At 47.3% G+C, this 11,267-nt stretch overlaps 1 non-coding gene across 1 annotated transcript; it reads left to right on the top strand.

The window, feature by feature from the left end:
* The first annotated feature begins 8,021 nt into the window (after positions 1-8,021).
* LOC129497997 (small nucleolar RNA U13) lies at positions 8,022-8,125 on the top strand. Its single transcript, XR_008662040.1, has one exon. It is a non-coding gene; the product is annotated as a small nucleolar RNA U13 (small nucleolar RNA).
* Positions 8,126-11,267: the final 3,142 nt, after the last annotated feature.

Below are 11,267 nucleotides of genomic sequence, written 5' to 3'. Positions count from 1 at the left end.
GGAGAGCCAAGGGGAGTAAGTGCCAGGTTTTTCTCTGGACTGGTTTTCTTCCAAAGGGCATTTCTGTCCAGGGTAATGTGACTGTGCTTGCTGGGCTCCAAGTAACCCACTTTATAGTTACAGGGCAGAGGACCAGAAGGAAACTAAGTGTGAACCTTAGATCTGCCCTCGCTTGTTGGGTTACTTTGGCTAAGTCACCAAGTGCCAGGAATGTTTCTTGTCATGGATCAGTCCATCCATCCATCATCCACCCATCCTTCATCCACCTGTCCTTCATCCACTCATCCTTCATTCATCCATCCATCCATCCATCCATCCTTCTCTCCATCCATCCATTCTTTTCTCCTTCTCTCCATCCATCCATCCATTCATCACCCACCCATCCCTCTATCCCTCCATTCATTCATCCATCCATCGTCCATCCAATATTTAAAGAGTGATTACTACCTACATACACTATTTTAGATACTGGGAATACCCGCATAAAGAGACAATGTTCCTGCTTACTATGTAGTGGAGAAATGTAATATGTAAGCAAATAAATAAATAAAAAGGCAATTTCACACTGTGATTGGTTCTATTTAACAAACCACGGTAGGGCAGGAACATGTGGCATGGTGAGGACATGGATGCAGGTGAGGATGCTCCTAGTTGAGGTGGTGGGGGAAAACTTCTCAGAGGAGGTGATGTGGGAACTCAGAATGAGCTCCCCGTGCTAATGAGAAGGAATCAGCCAGGTGAAAGGACGAAGAACAGTGTTGGGGGGACCAGAAAACCCTGAAAAGAAGAAAGTCACAGCATGGTACAGGCCAGAAGGAGGGACAGTGCACTGGAGCTTCAATGAAGGTGTGGGGAAGCTGTAGGGCATGGCATAGAGGAGCTTGGGGGGCATGTTTTCCAGTGGACTTTCTCCTTGGCTTTCCTGGAACTTGTCCAGTTTACACGACTGTGCAAGTCCTTTAAAATGGATCCTGCCTCTTTTCTTTTCAACGGTATTTGGGTTCAGACAGCAAATTATACAGTTGCCCTCCCTTTAGGGCCACAGCAAGGGCTTTGAGTATTTCCTCAGTGCAGGGAGATGCCACTGAAGGTTTTAGGCAGGAGAATCGAGGACCTCATATGGGTGCTTCCTGCAGCTACAGCAGAGTTTTCTCCACGTCTGAAATAAGACATAGCTGCTGCCATGGATCTGGCCTCTATTTCCAGGGATCTGCAAGATGATCCACATGGGTGTGATTTTGTATTAAATCTAAAATGGTTGAGGGGCACCTAGGGCTCAGTAGGCTAAGCAATCTGCTCTTGATTTCAGCTCAGGTCATGATCTCAGGGTAATGGGATCAAGCCCCACTGTCAGGCCCTGCAGTCAATGTGGAGTCTGCTTGAGATTCTCTCTCTCTCTCTCCCTCTGCCCCTCCCCCCCTGCTCGCTTGCTCTCTTTCAAAATAAAAATAAATAAATAAAATCTTTAAACCTACAATGGTTGAAACATGCCCCGCGTGGCTGATGTATGTTCCACGGATTGGTGGTAGCATGCGAGTGCAGAGGTCAGATCATAGCCAGTAGGGCTGGTGTACCAGGTGTCCTTCCAGAAGAGGGTAGAGGCCCACCTGCAGGAGCGGGGGCACGGGGGGGGGGTGCACAGCGGCTGCCGTGATCTTTGCCCCCAGTATATTGTGATGTACTGCAGCTACACTGGGCCCAAGTTACATGGGTTTTCTGTTTATAGCATCCAGTATAGAGACCGGAGCATGGGCTAGAAACCTATATCGTCTGAAGACATTTGAGTGGGGAGTATCCGTTTCCTGTCTCCTCCATGAGGAGGATAATTATGTGGCCTGGGGACTGCCGGGCAGATCAAATCCCACCTCATCCGTGTCCCAGACAGTCCCTTATGAGTGTCCCGCCTAGGGGGCCTCCTTGCTGGCCTCCCACCCCCAGCTCCCTAACATCCTGTTTACTCTCCATTCCACAGCTGACAGAGTCCAACATCGTGACCCCGTATGTTTACACATCACCAGACGATCTCCATGCTAAGTCTTGTCACCACCTGTCACCAACCTCACGGTATTACTGACCATGCTCCCTGTGCTCCACACTGCATCCCCATGACTTGTGTATTTTCTAACTAGCAGTTTGCACCTCTTGATTCGCTCTACCTCTGAACAGGTGGAGACATGGCAGGAAAAAAGGGATAAAACAATGTTTTGAATACACTGTGAGGGAGCAGGGGTGGCGGGCAGGGAGTGAAGGCAAGATGGTCGGCCAGGAGGCGTGGGTGAGGGCCCAGAGTTACAGGGAGGAGGGTGATACTATGGAAATGCATGGAATTCTCCCCTTTTTGATACCTGTGTCTGGCTGTAGGTAGTCCATTGGTCATTTAGGGCCTATGGCTACTTTGAGGTGTGTCACCTAATGTGCATGACCGATGGGTGGCCATGGGGTCACTGTGAGCGCTTTCTGCATTTCCCCGCAAGCCTGTTTGCAGATAAGTGGCCTCCAGGTCCCCTGCCCTCTGGCCCCCACCAGTTGGTCCTCTGGGGCTGTGAGTCTGTGTTTTGTTTTGTTTGTTCATGTGGCCACGCCCCCCAGCCAGGTGTACAAGGCCATCAGGACGAGGACGCTGCCACCACACAGAGCCCAGCCTCACCTCAGTGTCCAATATCCAAACCCCTCCAGTCCCCGAAGGCCAGCCAAGCCCATGGGTCCCACCCTGCCAACCTCTCCTGGGTCTTCCTGGCCCTGGGGACTTGCGCCTGGGTGGGAATCCGCCCAGCAAACCTTCCCTGCCGCCTCCCATCCCAGATCTGGGCTGAAGACCCCTGAGGGCCCTTGTCAAGGTATTTGTAGTTTCCGGGAAGATGTTCTGCTCTCCACGCCTTGAAAGCAGGATGTGGGTCTAAAACCAGAGCCTCGATGGCAAGTGATGCAGAGCATTTTCTCATGTGCATGTTGGCCATGTCTGTCTTCCTCTGTGAGATTTCTCTTCATGTCTTTTGCCCATTTCATGATTGGATTGTTTGTTTGTTTGGTGTTGAGTTTAATAAGTTCTTTATAGATCTTGGAAACTAGCCCTTTATCTGATACGTCATTTGCAAATATCTTCTCCCATTCTGTAGGTTGTCTTTTAGTTTTGTTGACTGTATCCTTTGCTCTGCAAAAGCTTCTTATCTTGATGAAGTCCCAATGAGATACCACCTCACACCAGTGAGAATGGGGAAAATTAACAAGGCAGGAAACAACAAATGTTGGAGAGGATGTGGAGAAAAGGGAACCCTCCTGCACTGTTGGTGGGAATGTGAACTGGTGCAGCCACCCTGGAAACTGTGTGGAGGTTCCTCAAAGAGTTAAAAATAGACCTGCCCTACGACCCAGCAATAGCACTGTTGGGGATTTACCCCAAAGATACAGATGCAATGAAACGCTGGGACACCTGCACACCCCAATGTTTCCAGCAGCAATGTCCACAATAGCCAAACTGTGGAAGGAGCCTCGGTGTCCATCGAAAGATGAATGGATAAAGAAGATGTGGTCTATGTATACAATGGAATATTCCTCAGCCATTAGAAACGATAAATACCCACCATTTGCTTCAACGTGGATGGAACTGGAGGGTATTATGCTGAGTGAAGTAAGTCAATCGGAGAAGGACAAACATTATATGGTCTCATTCATTTGGGGAATATAAATAATAGTGAAAGGGAATAGAAGGGAAGGGAGAAGAAATGTATGGGAAATATCAGAAAGGGATACAGAACATAAAGACTCCTAACTCTGGGAAACAAACTAGGGGTGGTGGAAGGGGAGGAGGGCGGGGCATGGGGGTGAATGGGTGACGGGCACTGAGGGGGGCACTTGACGGGATGAGCACTGGGTGTTATTCTGTAAGTTGGCAAATTGAACACCAATAAAAAATAAATTTATTATAAAAAAAAAACCAGAGCCTCGATGAAGAGACTTCCGGAAATGTTTGCTGCCTGAGTGAATAAAGGGATGGAAGAGTGGAAGACTTGGCCTGGGCCAGGTCCCTCAGGCCTCAGTTTATCGGGGTTAGGATGCACCTGATAGGAACCCAGTCCTTAGGGACGCTAGTCCTCTGCACAGCTCTCAGCCTCGCCTCTGGCTTGGGGTTTGGCCTCCTCTTCCTCTGGACCACTGGGCCTCCTAGTACACACACCTTCTCTCCCTCTGTCTGTCCTGGGGTGTCATCCTGCAGCCCGAGCACAGCACAGCTCTTGGTCTTTGGCCTGAGCCCACCTAGGAAGCCAGCCAGCCTGCCAGCCAGCCAGGTTATATTTAGATTTCTGCCACCACCTGACGGGGTCATCCGTGAGTCGGGGCACAGAGGTAGCTGTGGCATTTCAGGAGTAAGCCGAGGCAGGACCAGGGCAGCGAGGAAGTGGATGGGGAAGTGGGGGCTCATCTAAGTGAGTCACAGGGCAAGGATGAGAATGTGTGGCTTCCATGGAACCCAGGGAGAGGAGGTCAGACCCCAGGCTGCTGCTGGTTTGCAGTCTCCAGCAAAGCTGCCCCGGGCACAGGCACTCGAGTTGCAGACACCGTGACTCCATCGACAGCACCGCGGGCACCCACGGGTGCTCCCACACAAGTGCCGGCTTAACTTTTCCAGAAAGTCCCGAGCTATTTTCCAGAGGGCTCGCTCTGGTTTCTGTGCTTGCCGGGAGGGCGCGAGGGGGCTGCTCTGCTGCGTCCCACCAGCGTGTGCACAGCCAGGTGCCCTCCGCTCAGCCACTTGGCCACGGTGCAGATCCCTCACTGAGGGTCGCTTTGTATCCCTGTGGTCACTCAGGGTGGCGAGGGGATGCCATGGGCGTGTTTCTGGGTTGATGATATGTCCCTTCAAATATTTTTTCCATCTTGTTTTCTTATTGTGAAGTTATGTATGTATGTATGTATGTATGTATGTATTTATTTATTTATTTATTTGCAAAGAAGAGCTTGAGCAGGGGTGGGGGAAGAGGCAGATGGAGAGGAAGATGCAGACACCCTGCTGAGCAGGGAGCCCGATGCAGGGACTCAACCCCAGGACCCCGGGATCATGGCCCAAGTGGAAGGCAGACGCGTCAGCCACTGAGCCCCCTGGGCGCCCCTTAGAGTCTTTCAAATACTCCATACACAAAGCTTTATCCAATATCTGGCTTTCCAATATTCTCTTCCAATCTGTTGTCTATCTTTTCAATTCTCCTAACGGTGTCCTTGGAAGAGACGTTCTCATTCTGAGCAAGTCCAATGTATGGATTTGGTTTTCTACAGATAGCACAGGAGCCAAGAAATCTTTGCTGAACCAAAAGGTCACGAAGATTTTGCGCTAAGTTCATCAGTTTCATGTCCTACGTTTTAGTTCTGTGATCCATGTCGAGCACTTTGGTTTGGTTTTGTTTGTGTGGTTCTTGACGTCCTACAGTTTCCACGCTATTCGTTGAGAAGACCGTCCTTTCCTTCTGCACTGAATAACCTTCGCTCCTTTGCTGAAAACCAACCATCCACATGCGATCCATGTCCTGGGTCACGGGCCCTCAGCTTTCAAGTACCTGCATTCAAATCCCATCACTGTCACTTATTAGCCTAACCTCCCCTAGATACAGATATGCCACGCAGTGCCTCAGCCCTCTCATGTGTAACAGTGACTCGCTAATGATTCTTACTGGAAGCGTTGTGGGGGTGATTAAATGAGGTAATCACATTAAGTTTCTGGAATACTGAGTAGACACACAGTAAATACTAGCTGCAGTTTTTATCTCCACTTTTCAGGGGATGTGAGATGAGCTTCGAGTCGTAAATAGCTCTCCTAAGTGAGCGTTCAGAAGTGGTACGGGACATTTCCAGGTGACGCACCACAGGAGTCTGACCCCAGACCTCAGAGCCTCCATCACTCACATCATCTATCCTGTACATTTTTAAAAATATTTTTTCTGAAGAGTTTTGATCAGGAATGGATGCTGTATTTTGTCAAATGCTTTCTCTGCATCTAATGAGAGGATCATATGGTTCTTGGTTTTTCTCTTGCTGATATGATGAATCACATTGATTGTTTTACGAGTGTTGAACCAGCCTTGCATCCCGGGGATAAATCCTACTTGGTCATGGTGAATAATTTTCTTAATGTGTTGTTGGATCCTATTGGCTAGTATCTTGTTGAGAATTTTTGCATCCATGTTCATCAGGGATATTGGTCTGTAATTCTCCTTTTTGGTGGGGTCTTTGTCTGGTTTTGGAATTAAGGTGATGCTGGCCTCATAGAATGAATTTGGAAGTACTCCATCTCTTTCTATCTTTCCAAACAGCTTTAGTAGAATAGGTATGATTTCTTCTTTAAACGTTTGATAGAATTCCCCTGGGAAGCCATCTGGCCCTGGACTCTTGTGTCTTGGGAGGTTTTTGATGACTTCTTCAATTTCCTCCCTGGTTATTGGCCTGTTCAGGTTTTCTATTTCTTCCTGCTCCAGTTTTGGTAGTTTGTGGCTTTCCAGGAATGCGTCCATTTCTTCTAGATTGCCTAATTTATTGGCGTAGAGCTGTTCATAATATGTTTTTAAAATCGTTTGTATTTCCTTGGTGTTGGTAGTGATCTCTCCTTTCTCATTCATGATTTTATTAATTTGAGTCTTCTCTCTCTTCTTTTTAATAAGGTTGGCTAATGGTTTATCTATCTTATTAATTCTTTCAAAGAACCAACTCCTGGTTTTGTTGATGTGTTCCACAGTTCTTCTGGTTTCGATTTCATTGAGTTCTGCTCGAATCTTTATTAACTCTCTTCTTCTGGTGGGTGTAGGATCTATTTGCTGTTTTTTCTCAACAGACAACATTATTATTATTATTATTATTCTGTATGTTGGTAAATTGAACACCAATAAAAATTAATTTATAAAAAAAATAAAAAAATAAAAATAAAAATATTTTTTCAAAGATTCTACCTATTTATTCATAAGAGACACAGGGAGAGAGGCAGAGACACAGGCAGAGGGAGAACTAGGCTCCCTGCAGGGAACCCGATGTGGGACTGGATCCCAGGACCCCAGGATCACACCCTGAGCCGAAGGCAGATGATCAACCACTGAGCCCCCCAGGCATCCCTTGATACTGTGATTATGATGGAACTTGGTGGTTTTCTTCATGTTTCTTGTGTTTTGGGTTCATTGAGCTTTTGGGGCCTGTGAGTTTGTAGTTTTTATGAAATTTGTAAACTTGCATCCATTATTTCTTGGAATTTTTTTTTTTTTTTGGTGCCTCTTCCATTTGGGACTCCAGCACACATATCATAGGCTTCTCAGAGTTATCTCACTCTCGGCATTCATATATTTTCAGCCTTTACTTCTCTGTGTTCCGCTGTGGACAGTTCCTCTTACCATGTCAAGGTCACTAATTTTAGATAATTTTTGTGTTATCTAATCGAGGGATTCCATTCAGTGTTGTCATCTCTAGAGGCATGGCTTGGGTCATGGATGTGGGTTCTCCATATCTATTTAACATGCATTTGCCCCTAATTCCACCACTGCTGTCATTTCTGGGCCTGTTTCTGTCATTGGTTTGTGCCTCTTTCCCATGTTGATGTAAAATTAATTTTTTTTACATATTAAGGGAAATAACTCTTGTCACATAGCACAGATATTTCTCACAATTTTTTGTTTGTTTTTTCTGTTCCCTATCCCTGAAATGAAACTCACTCTTATTCTTGCTCCAATCTCCCTTTCCTGGCTCCATTTTCCTTCAATAATCCTTAGCACCACCCAACACGTTATATAATATCTGTGTTGTCTCCTCACTAAAAAACAAGCTGTATAAGGGTAGAGATTTATCTGTTTTATTTACTGCAATATCCCGCCGCCAAACATCAGGAGCAGAGCACATCCTAAGTGTCTCTAATAAATATATTTTGGGAGGAAAAAAAAAGTTAATCTTGTTTCCATTATTTTTGTTTTCATTAAAATCAGTCACCTTTAGAAAGTCTTGCTCATTTCAAGAATACTTGATTTAATTTTTACATTTAAATGTTAAAGCCTCTGATCCTTTTGTAGCTCATAAATGTGATGATTATGTGTTCACGCCACTGTGTGACATATGCCGCCCTCAAACCTTGTTACGACTGCGGCACATTACCCATTTGACGTGAAAAAATAATAAATAAATAAATAAATAAATAAATAAATAAATAAATAAATAAATAAAAAATATTAAAGCCTCTTTGATATGAATTTTGATGTGTGAAGCATGATTCTGGTTTTATTGGTGAATCTTCTTCCTTCTGCCTTGCTCCTGGCAGCCACCATTCTCCTTCCTGTCTCAACTAATTTGATTGCTCGAGGTTCTTTATAAAAGTGAAGTCACATGATATTGTCCTCTAGTGACTGGCTTAGTTCACTCGGCATAATGTCCTCAATGTTCATCTGCGTTGTAGCAGGTGTCGGAATGTCCTTCCTTTCTCAGGTGGAATAATATTCCACTCCGTGGATATAGGCCACATTCTGTTTACCTGCTCCTCCGTCGGTGGACACTTGGGTTGTTTCCATGTCAGGGCTGGGGTAAAGAATGCTGCTATGAACACAGGTGCATGAAAGTTTCTTGAGACCCTATTCTTTTTTTTAAAAGATTTTATTTATTTATTCAGAGAGACAGAGAGAGAGGCAGAGACACAGACAGAGGGACAAGCAGATTCCCTGCAGGGACTCCGATGTGGGACTTGATCCCAGGACCCGGGGTCACAACCTAAGCTGAAGGGAGATGCTCAACCACGAAGCCACCCAGGTGTCCCTGAGACCCTAGTCTTAATTCTTTGGGGTATATGCCTAGAATTATAATTGCTAGATAATGTGGTGGTTCTGTTTTTAATATTTGGAGGAACTGCCACACCGTTTTCCAGAGCAGCTGCATCACTGTACATGCCCACTCTCAGGACACAAGGATCCCAATTTCCTCACATCTTTTTTGACACATCATTTTCTGGGGGTTTTGTTTCATTTTGTTTTTTAAAATTTTTTTTTAATTTTTATTTATTTATGATAGTCACAGAGAGAGAGAGAGAGAGAGGCAGAGACACAGGCAGAGGGAGAAGCAGGCTCCATGCACCGGGAGCCCGACGTGGGATCCGACCCCGGGTCTCCAGGATCGCGCCCTGGGCCAAAGGCAGGCGCCAAACCGCTGCGCCACCCAGGGATCCCTCATTTTGTTTTTTAATAGTAACCATCCTAAATGGTGTGAAGGTATCTCACTGTGGTTTTTTGTTTTGTTGTTTTCTTTTTTAAAGATTTTATTTATTTATCCATGAGAGACACAGAGAGAGAGGCAGAGACACAGGCAGAGGGAGAAGCAGGCTCCATGCAGGGCGCCCAACGAGGGACTCGATCCTGGGTCTCCAGGATCACACCCTGGGCAGAAGGCAGCGCTAAACCACTGAGCCACCTGGGCTGCCCCTGTTTTGTTGTTTTTTTAAGTAGGCTCCATGCTGGGCACGGGGCCCAACACAGGACTCGAACTCAGGAACCCCCACCCCATCCCAAAATCAAGACTTGGATGCTCAACCGACTGACTAAGCCACCCAGGCGGCTTTGATTCTCATTTCCCTAAATGATCAATGGTGTCGAGAATCCTTTATGGGCTTGTTGGCCATGTGTGTATCTTCTTGGTAGAAATGCCTATTCAATCTTCTCTCCATTTACGAATTGGGTAATTTGGTGTTTTTTGCAGTAAAACCTATGAGTTTTTAGTGGTTGGAATTTCTATTATTGTGCCAAGTGGAGTGAAACAGTGGGAAGAATAAGCACCGTGCATGGTGAGGGGGAATGGAGAAAGGACTTCTGGCCAGCACCCCTTTCCTGGTCAGGGCTTTCAGCTCCCAGCTCCACCTGCTGTCTCCTGACCCTGCCCAACCCCCCCGGACCCCCTCCCCCCAGGCCGAAGTGTCCAAGGTTCCCGTGGTTCCTCTGGGGAACCCCAGGTCAGTGGGGGGCAGGCACCTGCCACAGTCCCTCGCAGGGGGGAGGGCGCCACCTACCGGGGAGACTGAGAATTTGTCATTTCCCTGAGAATCCAGGCACCAGCTGGCCAGAGAGAGAGGGAGAGGCAGGGTTTGGCCTCCACCTGCCCGGCTCGATGGTTTTGAGATGATCTTCAGCTCTGTGGGCACTGAAGTGCCTCCTCCCCGCTCTCAGCTTTGGGGGTTTCAGGGCGGAGATCACAGGGGGCCAGAATGTCCCCCAGGCAGGAATTCTCTCACAGGGTCCTTTCTGGCTCCAGGTCTGGTCCACTGGCTTGGCATTCAGGGCCTCCCTGCTGTGGGGATGGGGCAGCACCTGACTGAGAGGCCTTGCTGTCCACTCCAGCCCTGTGCCCTTGGAGGCTGCAGGGTCCAGCCTTGAATCCTGGCCTCACCTTCCCAGGCTGTCCCTGAAGCCAGCCCTGGGGTCTTCCACATCCAAGTTTCTCTGCAGAATTCAGCAGGGACTCAGGTCACGGGTAACAACTGAATCCTGAAGGCTCCAGCACCTCCTGGAAATGTGGGAGCCCTTCCCCTTGGTCTGGAACTACTCCTGATGCCCAGCCTCTCCCAGAGGCTCCATTCACCTGTTCTTCTCTCTGACCCCTTCGCCTCGGCCCTGCCTTCTCTCACGTCAAGAAAACTTTGTTTCAGGGGAGAATAATGCACTGTGGAAATCCTGGAGGACCCCCCCCCCCGCCCTCTGGGTTTTCTGGTCCCAGTTCCCTGTGAAGCACAGACACCTGGTGGCAACCCAAAAAGAATTATTGTCTGTAGAGATGGAAATGATGTCCTATGCTGTGCAGGGTGAATTGACTCTCTTCCTTGCCTCCCTAGCTCTGGGGAAAAACCAGTCTGCTGTACATTTGTGCATTCACTGCCATATTCCTCATCGATAAGTGTGTCTGTTCCTTGGATATGCTTCCTTTTCCTTTCTTTCTTTCTTTCTTTCTTTCTTTCTTTCTCTTTCTTTCTTTCTTTCTTTCTTTCTTTTTTTTAAATGACAGTATTATTGACTGTATTCCCTATGCTGTACTTTTCATCTCTGTAATGGGACTTTCTTTTCAACCTGTTAAACCATCTACTTGGTTCCCTCACTGATTAGCAAGTAGAATAAAATCCTCAACAGGCAGGGCTGCTGGAGAGCTCAGTGGGGTAAGCAACCAGCTCTTGGTTTTGGCTCAGGTCATGATCTCAGGGTTATGGGATTGAGCCCAACATGGGCTCTGCGCTCAGAGGGGAGTCTGCTTGAGATTCTGTCTCCCTCTCCCTCTCCCTC

The sequence above is a fragment of the Nyctereutes procyonoides genome, unplaced genomic scaffold, assembly GCF_905146905.1.
Source record: "Nyctereutes procyonoides isolate TBG_1078 unplaced genomic scaffold, NYPRO_anot_genome, whole genome shotgun sequence".
Classification (NCBI taxonomy): Eukaryota; Metazoa; Chordata; class Mammalia; order Carnivora; family Canidae; genus Nyctereutes; species Nyctereutes procyonoides.
Note: the sequence above shows the minus strand (reverse complement) of the source record. Positions and strands in the feature narration are given on the sequence as shown.